Here is a 14,156-nt window from a genome sequence, read left to right on the forward strand (position 1 = left end):
TTGAAGTTTTTCTTCAAAAGACTCTGAGGGTTTGAGTTTTGCTGGGTGAGGCCTGCTAGGCCTCAATCCACAAATAAAAGATTCACAGACTCTGAGAGTTCAACATCTCCAGGTGGGGAGCAGCGAGAAGATACAGAGGAGATAAAAGGACATAAACAGACATCACCCCCTGGTCTGGGAAAAGATTAATGAGAGAACCAAAGAATGAGGACTAAATTAGCATCAAAGGCAAAGGGATCAATAACCACTAGGAAATCAAATGCTAAGGATTGTGCAATGTAGAACCAATGAGCGAGAATTTCTTTGGGTTTTTTATGTATAAATATGGGAAAAGTCTGGTAAAGAATGATGTGTGATGGAATAATTTGTACTGCACACCCTGGCTATGTGTGGATGGAATGATTTCCATGGCACATCCTGGCCAAAATTAAGTAACTCCTGATTCTCTAACACTTAAAAGATGGTGTGGAAAGTTTCTTTTATTCCTGCAGTTTTGGTGACAAAAGGGTCAAACAGGAAAGAAGCTGCTGGGGAGCAAGAAGTGGATTGATGAGAATTAGCTCCCTGCACTTGACATGTGGAGGTGACAAGGACTGGGCTAAGATGAGGAGCAATAGCTCTGCTGATGTGTTTTGGGCATGAAAACCAATTAGCAGTGAGGGTGAGAAGATGAGCTGGAGTCAGGGTGTGAACGAAATACAGATAATCAGCTTGGGAGAGAAATCTTCACGTGTCACACTTGATTCTGCAGGAGATGGGGATTAATGTGCTGCTCAGGTGGTGATTTGTGCTACTTGACTCCTTAAGGATGTGTCTTTGCGGAATTTTCTGTGCTTGTCATTTCTCACCTGCCTGGGCCACACTTCGGAACTTTGGCTCTTCCAAGAGCTCTCTGATTAAGAAACACGTCTGGTTGCTCTAGGGGCTAGCAAAGAGAATATGATGAGCAGTTTAACCAGGAAGATTCACTTTTTGTCAGCTCTATCACTGTGCTGGTGCATTCCCCCCCTGCCCTTTTTCCATATAGTCTGGAAGTTCCTTCATAGGGATACTTGGGTAGAGACCAACTGGCAGAGAACGGGACAAATCCGTGCATCAAAATACTCCACCACTTCGGCAGCTCTGCATTTAATTAATCCTACAGACTTGCAAACAGGATAAAGATATCAAAATATAAAAAAAGAAAAGGTTTTTGCTGCTCTGATAAGCTCTGACAGGAAAGTACAGAACAGCAAAATATTATTTTCCCCAAATATCCAATAGCACAGGAGTATTCCTTGGGTTTTTTGAATCATTTCACTTTTATGTCTCCAGCAGAACTATCCAGGTCTTGAAGTGACCTTAATTTCTAAGCACAACGAAAAAACTTTCTGAATAGTAGTAAAACGTATCGTGGAGCTAAAGGTTTTCTAGCTAAATATTAGAGTTCCTTACAAAAAGTGGTGCAATCTAGGTTGAAATTTGAGATACCACGGCTATGAAGGTTTAAATACACACAGATCTGCTCTTCTTACTCCTTTGGCCAGGGCTTCTCACATCTTCCATTGCTTTGGCAACTTTGCCTGGCCAAATTTGAGTTTCAGCTGATAGAACCAGCGGCTGTATCCTTGGCAGAGCTATTGAACAGGATTTATAGAGAGCAGGGCATTACTTGGCAGAACGAAAAAGGGAAAAATAAAAGGCAGATTGGGGCAGGAGGATGGCTCTGCTTGGGAGCCGTGGCAGTGACATCCATTTCAAACAAGTAAAAGCAGAAGAATTTTCAGGAGAAATGTCTGTATCAACAGCTACAAAACTGTTTCTTATGACTTAGTCCTGGACTTTTTGTGGGCTGAGAGATATTGAAAAGGCAGAATTCTTTGCCTCTGCACATTTCAAGTATTTTAATTAGTTTCTGAAGACTTATTTAATGATGCTGAGATTTGGCTCCTGTGGATGATGCTGATCATTTTGAATAAGGTACAAGATGGTTCTATTTTTCAATATTGTCTTGGACTAATTAATGCCTCATTTAAATTCTCAGGCAATGAAGCCCTGATATTATTTTAGCTATTTCCCTAAATTGCCTTGGTGTTGCAATTTGACTTTAATTTTATAATTGACAAAAAAAAAGAAAAAAATCTGTAAAACCTCTGTATCTAAAAAGTTTGCTAATGTTAATTTTGCTTTATGAGAACAGTTGAACATGGAGTTTCTAAGTTGCTGTTTTCAGTCATGGAGACCTTTTCATCAGTTTAGGGGTGGAAATGAAGTATTGTGGCTGCGTGAGACAGCAAAACTCACCTTTGCTCCATGAGTTTGTGTTCATCAACAGCTACAAGGGGCTATAGGTGAGCAGTTTTGGTAGGAATTTTGGAAATACCTTGTAGTTGTATCTCTTACCCAATTTCTGTGGATAAATAGAAATGGGAACGTGCTGGAAATGGGAGATCCTAAGAAGGAGGAGATCTTTTCTATATAAAACCTGCACTTCGGTTGACATTTTAGTCTTGGTTGGTTAAATTTGGTTCTGTGAACTTCAGGTATGGACAGCGGGGTGAAAAGAAGCTTTAAATCCATGTTTATTTCTTATTTGTGCTCATACACTGTCCATCAGAAACCAGGAATTCAGTACAAAGGAAAAACATCCTGTAAATGCACAAAGGTTTCTTACTCTCTGGAATTTCCTGAAATCTTGACCTAAATGCAGTTTTTTTATGGTCTCCATGATATTCTGGAATACAAATGGACAGTGTGGACTTGAAAAGGGTTTCCCACTCAAGTCCCCTAAAAACACTGTCTATAATTGGAATGCAGGTTTCCTTCCTGGCTGTCTGTACTAGTTTGAAAGCAAACCAGCAGGAGATCCAAAGTCAGAATTACAGTTTAACAGGAAAAATTAAGATAAAGGCAATAGTAGACAAACAGTGGCTTAACCTGACAGAGTCAGGAGACGCCGTGACACCCTGTGGGTCAGGGTGGTGGCAGCAGTCTAATTAAATGGTGGCTGCAGTCCTGTTGGAGTGATGGATGTGGTTCTGTTGAAGTGGTGATCCTGTAGTCTGGTCCTTCTCTGGAGGTCCAGTAGTGATTACGGAGCTCTTGTCCTCTGGGAACCCAGTGGGTAGCACCCCTGTGCTGTTCCAGACCTCAGGTTATATTCAGGTGGGAATGCTTTGTAATTTTATGAGTCAGGCAGTGAGACTTGCTGGCCCATTAGCAGAAGATATTCCCCGGAGGGAGTTATCAGGGATGAGTCATGGAAGAGATAAAGAACCCTGCCCCACCTGCTTTAACAGCTTATGAAGATGGTGATAGAATACATACTCCTGGTCACATCTTACCTTGTAACCCAAGACACTGTCAAGTGTTGGAAGGGGCTGCCCAGGGAAGTGGTGGAGTCCCCATCCCTGGAAATGTTCAAAAAAACCTATGGATGTGTCAGTTGAGGACACGGGTTAGTGGCAACCATGATGGTGCTGGTTGACAGCTGGACTTGTTGATCTTAGAGGGCTTTCCCTACCTTAACCTTTATGGGGTTCCATGAATTTAATAAAAGGAAACAACTTTTGTTTTTAACTGAGTTAGGAACAGCTCTCCATTTGACTACTTGCAGATGGCAAGGATACGATTTGTCCTATGGGATGTTCTGGACATGCTGACTATCAAAAGAGAGATGAGAGAATCCAGAAGGAACCTTTTCCCTGTCTGGAAGCAGGGAATGGGGGGTTGCTAGAAATTCGAGAGGGCTGCAGAAAGCTGAGGCTGTGTCCAAGAGAAGAGAAAGGAAAAGAACAATATGTGGAAGATGAAACAGTAAGGGGCCAGGAGAGGGCTGGGAGAACAATTTGAGCACAACAGGAGAGCCAGGGAGTTCTTTCACAAGCACACCAGGTGCAAAAATCTGGCCATGGAGTTTGGGAGATGAGTAATAGAGACACAAAAGGAACAGTCAGAGGAAATAAGGCCGGAATAGGAAAGCTGGATGAATATTTTGCATCTGTATCACCACAGAGAAGTTGGAGCAGGATGCCAAGCTCCTGTCTGGAAGGTGAGCCCTTCCTTAAAACCACGCTGTGCTTCCTCGGAGCTGTCACCAGGTCTGAGGACAAAGAAATGCAGCCGCCTTTCCAAAAGCACTGGCTGGAGGTGCTGACCAAAGGCTCCCAGGGAAACTGAACTGCCATGGGATGAATGGTGAGGTCTCCCCATGGGGAGATGGTGGACAAATGAGAGAAATTTGGCAGCTCTTGCCTTTGTCCAACACCTTCTGGGAAATCGACCTAGTAGACGTTGATCGCTCTGCTGAGCGCCACAGTTTGCTGCTCTTCACCTTCCAGCTTCCTCGGAGCTGAATCACTGGGATTCTGCTTTCCATCTAAGGCTGTTTCGGAATTCTCTCTCCTTTGCACCCTTAGCAATGAGTTCCCTGAAAGTCGTCGTAAATCCAGCAGCACTGGGGGTTTTTAGTGCTCATGAAGATGACACAAAGTTAGCACTGCACAACCTGCTTGCTAATGGTGCTTCTTATGTTTCTGTCATTGTTGAGTCTTAAATACTTAGTGCAAAATGGGAAACAAATTGTGCAATCTGTTGCATGGAAGGAGAAAAAGCAGATTTTTTTTTTTTTTTAAATTTACCTGCAGTTTAGTGTTTGCTTTGGAATCCTGGGAAATGTTTTGAAAACTGAGTGACAGGCAGTGTAGCACACGTGATATTTTTAAAACATTGTGAAAATTTGGGGGAATTCTTTTATATTGTCACACTTTATGCTAACTTTTGCATAGTTCTTGCCACAGAATCCCTGAATGGTTTGGGTTGGGAGGGACCTTAAAGCCTATCCTGTCCATGGGCAGTGACACCTTCCACTGTCCCAGGCTGCTCCAAGCCCCAGTGTCCAGCCTGGCCTTGGGCATTTCCAGGGATGTAGCAGCCCCAGCTTCTCTGGGCAACCTGCACATTCGGTGCTTTTATATGCACAGATCTGCAAACACAGAGCTCTTTACTTCTCCCTAAACTCTCTGTGTGCCTTGAAACCCTTTGCCAGCTTCAGGAGGAAACAGCTGAGCGCTGGCGCCGAGAGTCGGCCTTTTCCACACCTCCCATAAATCACCACAAACACCTTTTATCATCATAAATGTAATGCACAGCATTTGCCTCCAGATCTCCTGTTTCTGTAGGAACAGGAATATTTTCACCCCGAGGCCTGGCAGGGTGAGGCTGACTGGGTTTTAGCCTTCCCTATTAGCACATGATGGAGGAGCCGGCGTCGCACACCTCCAAGCACGATGCCAATTATTTTCCCTGGCAAGCTGTCACCTGGCAGGCTGGCTCTACTTTCGCTATTTCCCCTGAAGTATCTGAGACTAAATGATGCACAAATGAGGCAGGCCATGATTTATGTGGAATGATTGGTTTAGGTGCTGATTCTCGGGGAAGGGCACCATGGGTGCTACATATTTAAATAGGCAGAAGGCCTGGTTTGGGATGGAGTAAGGGTTCAAGTCAAACTGTTGTGTGTTATCTTGGCTTTCCTGTGCTGCCTAATTTCCCAACTGTTGCTTTCTGTATTTGCTGTCAGTTCCTTGTCACCTCTGCAGTTTTCTAAGTGGCAACAAAATGTGTATCACAAAAACCTGTTTGGATTTAACCCCCTGGCAGCAGACGTTGTCTCCCAGGAATAACTGCTGTGAGTCATGGAAATGTTCTATTTCTAACTCAGTTCATTGCAAAGCCCAGGCTTCTTTTCTGACCACTCTAAAGTGACATGGGAACCTCCTGTTGCATTTGCTTTTATAAATATCTGTAAACACATTTAGGAAAGGCTCCAACATCTGCTGCTTTAAGGTGGGGTTTGGATTAAAGGCTCTGGAGGAACTTGGTTTACAGGGAGTGTACTCAAACCCCACACCTTCATAGCAGGCAAATGCACAGACATCTCTCAGGTCTCCTGCTGTTTGGAATTTCCCAGTGATTTTCTCCTGCCCTCTTAATTCCAGTGAGTTTCATTTCCCCCACTGGAAAACAAGGAATGATCCACGTTTGTGTCTCAGTGAAATGGTATCAACATTGCTCTTGTCTTTGGAGCCCAGGGATGTGGGTGTTGTTTGTAAGATAAAGCCTGGATAATGTGAGGAAGGAAGGAAGGAAGGAAGGAAGGAAGCAAGGAAGGAAGCAAGGAAGGAAGCAAGGAAGGGAGGGAGGGACTAAAAATGCAACTGGTGCTGTGTGAGCGAGCTTGATAAGAAGGGAAAAGCAGGAATTAATCAAATGCTCTTTTGGTATTTTTCTCTTCATAGAATCACATTTTCATCCCAGATTACAGGATTTCAATCTCCTGCCTTTCTGGAATTGTGAAAAAGGAGAAAACTCATGGCATTGAGTGTTGATATGAAAGATGGCAGAGAAGTAGAGTTTGACATTCTATATTTATCTATCAGCTTTCTGGTAAGGAAATTTGGCCAGATTTCCTTAAAATGGGCCAAATGGATTAGAGAAACATAACATAGACTGGTTTTTTTTTTCTGGCAATTCATTGATGTAATCAAGTAAATGTTTATTTACCTAAAAGGGGAAGGGTTACTGAAGTGGTGTTTTCCAATATTTCTTAAGTGACGGAAGTGTTTCTTCTGCAGACTGATCCAAATTTATTCATTTTCTTGCCACACCATGAGGTTTATTGGTTTTCCCAGATATCAGCGAGGAAATTTCTCTGCATATCACCGTGGGAAGATGGAGACTTCCTCTGGAGTGACCTCACTGTGGCCCTTCAGTAGCTAAAGGACCTACAAGAAACATGGAGAGGAACAGTTTACAAGGGCCTGGCGTGGCAGGACAAGGGGGAATGGCTTCAAACCACCAGGGGACAGGGATGGATGGGATATTGGGAAGGAATTGTTCCCTGGGAGGGTGGGCAGGCCCTGGCACAGGGTGCCCAGAGCAGCTGGGGCTGCCCCTGGATCCCTGGCAGTGCCCAAGGCCAGGCTGGACATTGGGGCTTGGAGCAGTCTGGGACAGTGGAAGGTGTCCCTGCCCATGGCAGGGGGTGGCACTGGGTGGGATTTAAGGTCCCTTCCAACCCAAACTGTCCTGGGATTCGAGGATTTAAAGGAGGATTTTATCAGTGTGTGTGACCCAAACCCCTTTTTGCAGTTTGTCTTGTCCTGTTCCAAGATTTTTTTGCATTTTGAATTATTTGCAAAGCAGCCTCAGCTACACAAACCCCCTCAACACCAATCTGTTGTAATGGCTGCAGTAAAAATGAGAACCAAGTTTCTTGTCTTACAAATATATCTCAGTTGGTTTAGATAGCAATAAACCATCAGTATTTAAAGTGTGGAATTGAGAAATGTGGCTGCAGCAGGAAAGGGGTGTGGAGAACAACAGGACACCAAAATCATTGGGCATAGATCAGTGTATGACTGAATTTGGATATGGAAATGAGAAAATTTGGGACAGCCTGGAAAATGTAATGCTTTTATGCTTGTTCTTATATAAATCCTCCTTTTTGGGGGGTACCAGGGGTTCTTTAGAAATTATTTGTGGGAAAACAATGGTGATCCTTCCCCCACAGGAGCTTTCAGCAATCTGAAAGATATTAAAAACTTGGAAGCAGTAAGATCCAGCCAGCCCTAGCCCAGATTCAAGGTTTAATTGTTGATGTTTGTCATTCACAATGTAACCTACAAGCAGTAGGCAGTAACATATTTAGAAAATCTGGTTTTCTATCAAAAAAATTATTCTAAAGTGAAAAGAATGCCCGACTGAAAGATTGTTTGTGGAAGAGTTCCTTATTTTCTCGTTTACCTTTACTTAATTAGACAAATATCAAAGTAGGGGATTGGTAACTTCCTGGGAGAGAAGTCGACAAAAGTAAACCTAAATTAACTTTGCGTTGTTTTCTTCTCTCTTTGGATCTCAAAAGATCTCTTTAGATCTCAAAAGACCTGTATTCAAGAGATTTCAAAATTCTTTGTCAATTAGTTGGGAAGTGAATCACTCTTTCCCTAAGTTAGTCAGGCTGCATAATGAATATGGGAGGAAAATCCAGCTGAAATCCTAGCATGTGCTGTGCTCCGAGAGCGCATGGAACCAGTTTATCTGAGGGACACAGGCTGAACTTTAAGCACCTAATCCATTTACGTACCTATCAATTACCCTGTAATGGTTAATCATCCATCATCCCGTTAGGGGAGCAATCAAGCAATCGCATATGTTACCCTTTCCTACAGTAATCAAATATTGAAGACCACCTCGTAGGAAATATTTGACCTAAATTTTTAGTAATTACTAAAAACATACTCAGATTCCTTGCAGATGGATGAAAACACGGCAGGAAATCAGCGTTCGTTGTCAGGGATGGAAGTTCTGGAGCTTGGGAGCATTTCCAGAATTTGTTTTAGTGGTGTTTAAAACAGATACCACTTCAAGTCCTCAGGCTTATCTTGGCTTCTTGAGGTGTGTTTGATAAAGTGCAGGAGCCCTCTCCCGTGCCCCAGGGCCATCCCTGAGGTGGGCACAGCACCCGCATGTGCCTCTGCAGGGATGGACAGCCCGGAAATTCCGAATTCTGGAGCACACGGAGCATGGGAGCTGGAGTAAGGTGAGAGCACCCACTGCATTACGTGAAGATGATGGACAACACAAAGGTGCTCATGTTGCAGAACGATTTCTAAACTGGTGCCAAAATCCCTCCCTAACTCAATCCAGGGAACCATCCCGGAGCTTCAGGTAAAATTACAGCAATTGACGTTCAGTTTGTTGAATGTAAAGATTAAATTACAGCACTACTGGGGTTTTTTTGATGTAGATGGAAGGTTCTTCCTCAAGCAGACGCTAAGGGAAGAAATCCCTGGGCACCACAGCGTTTTTCACACACTGCGAGTTTGTTTTGCATAGGCCGATTCCCTTGGGGAGCCTGGGGAATTAAAGGCTCTGTTTTGTTTTGTTTTCTGCGGACAGGTACTAAGAGCTAATAATAGCAGTTAAAGTATCCTCTTCCTTCTCTTTCATTAACAGAAGATTGAGGCCAGGCTTAGATCACTTAACAGGGGACATTAGCAGATGACTTGGGGCAGAAGGGCCACGTTAAAGGGTTTTGCGGCTGCGATGTCCTGCAGCAATTTCGGGATTGCGTTGGGCAAAGGGAACACAACATTCTGAAAGGCAGATAAAGTTTCTCTGTACAAGGAGCTCCTCAGCAGTCCTGTGTTCACGGGGGTTTGGGTGTATTTAGGAATCGGTGCTGAGGCTTCTGAAGCCTTTTATAGTAAACGTAAGAGCAAAGGAAGAACTCGGCCCTGCTGGAGTCTGTAACCCCTGAGCCTGGGTGGGATATTAACGCTCGCTGCTTTGGGTGTGGAGAGAAGTGAGGAAAATTCAACTGTGCACTTCCTCCCAGCCTGCTGAATCCATCCTGCTGATCCTCATTCACTGGCCTCCAAAACACAGAGTCCTAAATACCCCCACATTCTTCTCATTCTGGTCAGACTTCAGAACAAAGAACGTGTGTGCCAAGTTGTCACTGTTGAGACAGACGCGACACTTGCGAATAATACACCCCAACTCCGTCAGAAGGTAAAAGGACAGAAAAGACATTTTATTCTACAAAGTCTCCATTTATATAGTCTCCTGGCACTTGTGCTGTGTCCTCATAGGCTTCTGCATTAACACCTCTTAAAACTTATCAGTAGGTTGCAACCACCACCCATAAGAAAACAAATCTGGGCTAAAAACAACATCCCACGGACAGCTGCGTGTTTTCTTCTCTTGGTTTTGGTTTCTTGCTTCTGTTGATGTTGAAGTTCTCACGGGTGCAAGCTGAATTCTCAAGAGTAAAGAATAATTGCGCTCAAATCAGTGTCTGCGAAGCTTTCTGACCAGCTGTCAGTTTCCACACTAAGTGACTACAGACACACGGGGTGAATCAGGAGCGTCCTTGGATGCTGTCATTAATTGTCAGAGGCCCTGGGGTTGCATTAGGTGTTGGATCTGCTCTGGTCTGGAGGCTATAAAAGCTGTGGAACTGTAGGACAGGGGCAGAGGTTGCTGCCCTAAATGTGAGGGTCAAAAGCCACTGGGGTCGCCTGTTGCTGAGTTGGGTCTGGGCCAGAGATGAAGAAGGCGGCAGCAGATTCAGCAGTTCTGCACATAAAAATATCTGTGTGCTTTTTTTGGCTCTTTGCTCCAAGTACGAGGAACTTCGGCCTTCTGCAAGTAAAGGGGTGGTATAAACAGCTCCTTAGTTCACGAGGCTTTGCAAGGTCGTCAAAGGTGCCGCTTTTCAAGAAAGGAGGAGTGATTATAAATCACAAAACTTCCTTGTCTGCTGATATTCCAGGGTAAAAGGTACCTTGGAGTCTGGGCTCTGCATGAACATTTGTGGCATTGACTGTTCAGCTGTTTGTTCAAAGGGGATTTTCCCTATGATCTAGGCCCAGGAAACCCCCATTTAACCCATCCTGACCATAGCTTGGTGCTAAAGGTGCCCCCAAAAGCTCAGGCACACCTGATTCTCTGCTGAAGGGGCTCCCAAAAGCTCAGGCACACCTGATTCTCTGCTGAAGGTGCTCCCAAAAGCTCAGGCACACTTGACTCTCTCATGGCCTCCTGGCAGGTGAAGCTATATGAGCTCTGAAATGGAGACACTTCAGAAAATTTTCAGTGCCATATGGATATTCCTCAAAAAAGTGAGTGCTCAGTGGCTTCAGGGAAATAAAATTCCCGAGTGAACACATTCTCCTGGCTAACCTCAGCAGCCATGGAGCCACTCCTGGCCTTTTCTCAAATCCTTGAGAGGATTATCAGGGTGCCTTGCTCTTGTGGGGTGCACTGTCTGTTCAAAGCTCTCCTTGTCTGTCCTGTTCTTAAGCATCATTTTTCCTCATGTTGTATTTGATCCCAGAATTGAGGCTCCACTGCTCCTTGCTCTGTGTTTGTCATGGTCCCCTGAGAAGCACCTGCCCCCAAATTCCTTCTGTGCCAGCTCACATCCAACTCCACCCGAGGGCTCATCGAAGAACAAGACAGTGACTCATTCTTCCCTCTCAGAAATAGCATCCAGAAAGCTCAACAGAGGAAGTCAACAATGAACACAAGGATTACAAAAATGCTCCCATTCTCCATGAGTTAATTTTAGAGTAAAATCAACATTTGTTCATGGTTTAGAAAGATCTCCATCTTCATTATTAGTGTTGTTATTGTCACTGTGACTATTTTTACGCGGCGCCTTCAATTTGCAAGGGGGTGTTTTTGACCAAATGGGAAGTTGGGTGTTCATGGTAATCAGAGGATTGGGTGAAAATCCCTACACTGGGAGCATGAATTTCTTTGCAAACACAAAGGATTTCTGAGAGGAGCAGATGGCAGTGAGAGATGGGGAGATGACTTCATCATCCAATTCCTGTTGCCCATAAGGACCTAAAAAAATAGTTCATACATAGAGATACTGGGGAAAGAAAAGGAGATTTCATTTCTGCAGCCTCTCCAATGTGAGAGTCTTGGTCAGGTCTCAGGGGATTCCTACCACCCCAATCTCACTGTAACTTACTCTCTTCCAAGTTTTTCTGTCCTGGTTTTGATCTCATTTGACTTTGCTGGACACCATTTCTGCCTGTTTTGATCCGGTGGTATTTTGTGTTGTGAAGACAGAAGTTTTGAATCTTCCCAAAGACAACTTGTTATTTTGTAGGGAGAAAAAACATCAACTTTCATCCTTTATTTTGACTGTCTTTGATTTGTGAAATGGAGTATTCCAGGGAACAGCCCTGTGGAGGAAAATCTTCTGGGTTCCAGGTATTGAACAGCAAAGCTGTGAGCGAGTTAAGTGATGATAGGGAATATAAATCATGCACTGAAAACAGCCAGAGGTTTTGGTGGAGCCAGGAAGGCAACAGATCATCACTGGGCACAGCTGATGGCTCTTGCAAAGGAAAGAAAACACTTCTTGCCTATTTTTTTATGTGGATAAAAGTTGTAATGACAGTAATTGCCTAGAGGTTCATAGCTGTGTGTGGGAGAAGGAAGTTCTGTGTTTAAAGTGCTGCTCTGACCAAGGTAATGCCCTGGGGGCAGGGGACAGGATGGAAAATCAGCCTTTGACATGTTGTATTCTAGAATAGGAACATAAGGAAGAAATGAGGATTGTCATAGTAGAGTTTAAAGGCTCAAAACAACACAAGATGTAATGCGAGTTTGGCTCTAGTAAAAATGAGATGCAGGTCTTTGGTAAAGTGTCTTCAGGGCTTATTGTCCCAGAAGTCCCCTTTTGGACTGAAATTTTTCATTACTCAGCCTAAAAGTGAATTTAGGTGGAGAGGTTGTTGTAGCATTTTCCCAATTACCAGAATAGTTTCTCTCCCCAGTATAAACAAAAATTCCTAAGCAAAGCCAGGTGCTGCTTGGCAAAGAGAATGCTCATATATAACTCATATCTTACCATGGTAAGAGTTTCTTGCTGTTTTTAAAGAAATGACAATATTTCCTCCTTCTCCTCAAGAATGTGTGGCTATTTAGAAATAGAGGCTTCTATAATGAATGGACGTATGTTCACACTGCCCTTATATTTCTTATTTCTATCGTGTTGTACTCAGCAGGCTGTTCACTTCCTAATATTATTCTGGTTTAAAATTAATACAGTTCGGTTGCACTGAGTATAAATGTATAAATCACAAAATGAAGTGCTGTTCTCCCTTGAAAATAATAACTGGGTATAGATCTAATGCTCCCACTTCACAATTCAATTTCCCTCGAGGAGTCAAAAAGGTGACATGACATTTTAGCCCATAGGTTGAGAGGGAAAATTTGGGGTTTAAGATGTCAATTTTGCTTCTGAATGTGGAACAATAGAGGATTTATTATTTATTATTTATTATTTATAGGGCCTTGACAGCTTGGAGAGATGGACAGAGAAGAACACTTTGAAATTCAACAAGAGAAATGCAGGTCCTGCACCTTGACAGGAACAGCCCCAGGCACCAGCACAGGCTGGGGGGTCCCTGCTGGGGCAGCTCTGAGGGGAAGGACCTGGGGGACACCGAGCTGTCCCTGAGCCAGCAGAGTGTCCTGGGGGTCCTGGGGGACACCGAGCTGTCCCTGAGCCTGCAGAGTGTCCTGGGGGTCCTGGGGGACACCGAGCTGTCCCTGAGCCAGCAGAGTGTCCTGGCGCCAAGGAGGCCAATGGGATCCTGGGGCAGCAGGACAGAAGAGCATTCCCAGCAGGGCAGGGAGGGATCCTGCCCCTCTGGGCAGCCCTGGAGGCACCTCTGGAGTGCTGTGTCCAGCCCTGGCTCCTCAGCACAGCAGGGCCAGGGAGCTCCTGGAGCGGGGCCGGCGGAGGCTGCGCAGCTGAGGAAGGGCCTGGAGCATCTCTGTGCCCAGCACAGGCTGAGGGAGCCGGGGCTGCTCAGCCTTGAGAGGAGCCCCAGCTGAGAGGGGCCCTCAGCCCTGGCTGTCCCTGGCTGCAGGGAGGGCTCCGAGCAGGGCCCGGGCTCTGCTCCGGGGCCCAGCAATGGCACCAGAGCACCGGGCAGGGCCTGAGCCCAGCAATTGCCCTGCCCAGGAGGCAGAACTGCTGCCCTGGGCAGTGCCCAGCCCTGAGCACATTGGCCACAGAGGCTCTGGGGGCTGTTGCAGAGCTGTGTGCACACAGTGCTGTGCCTGTGCTCCAGGATGGCCCTGCTGGAGCAGGGAGGTGCCACCAAGTGCCCTCTGTGCTCCCTTCCATCCTGCCCCAACCTGGGATCCTGTGAAAATCCAGTACAACACAAACAAAATCTCAATATTTGTTTGTTAATGAGCTGCTGTCTCGTTACTCAAAGATTGGTACCAACCTGATACTTGAGATCTGTTACAATTATCATTGAGAATGCAAAAAACAGTTCCAGTGATTTCCATTTGGAGCTTATTGAATACCATTTGTTATTATTGTTAATCTGCTGCCAGACACGACAGAGCAGCCCAGGAATGGGCAGGATCATCAGTCTTCCTGTGCTGTGGGCTGCTTTTGCTGCTCTCTGTTTGATTTTGGCCTGCTCATGTCATGGCTGTTGTAGGTACAACCAAGTCCCTCATTTAGATAAATTCCCTCGGTTTGAGCTGCATTTTGAGGGCATTACAGTGATCACTGTTGAGCCCTGGGCTGACTTTACTCCAAGGGTACTCTTACACTGAGCTGTGGC

The 14,156-nt window shown here is 44.9% G+C and overlaps 1 protein-coding gene across 14 annotated transcripts in view; it reads left to right on the forward strand.

Annotated features, from left to right (window-relative positions):
- PCDH15 (protocadherin related 15) overlaps positions 1-14,156 on the forward strand; it is a 633,986-nt gene that overhangs the window by 291,724 nt on the left and 328,106 nt on the right. The gene's annotated exons all lie outside the window — the stretch shown is intronic.

This window comes from Corvus cornix, chromosome 6 (assembly GCF_000738735.6).
Source record: "Corvus cornix cornix isolate S_Up_H32 chromosome 6, ASM73873v5, whole genome shotgun sequence".
NCBI lineage: Eukaryota > Metazoa > Chordata > Aves > Passeriformes > Corvidae > Corvus > Corvus cornix.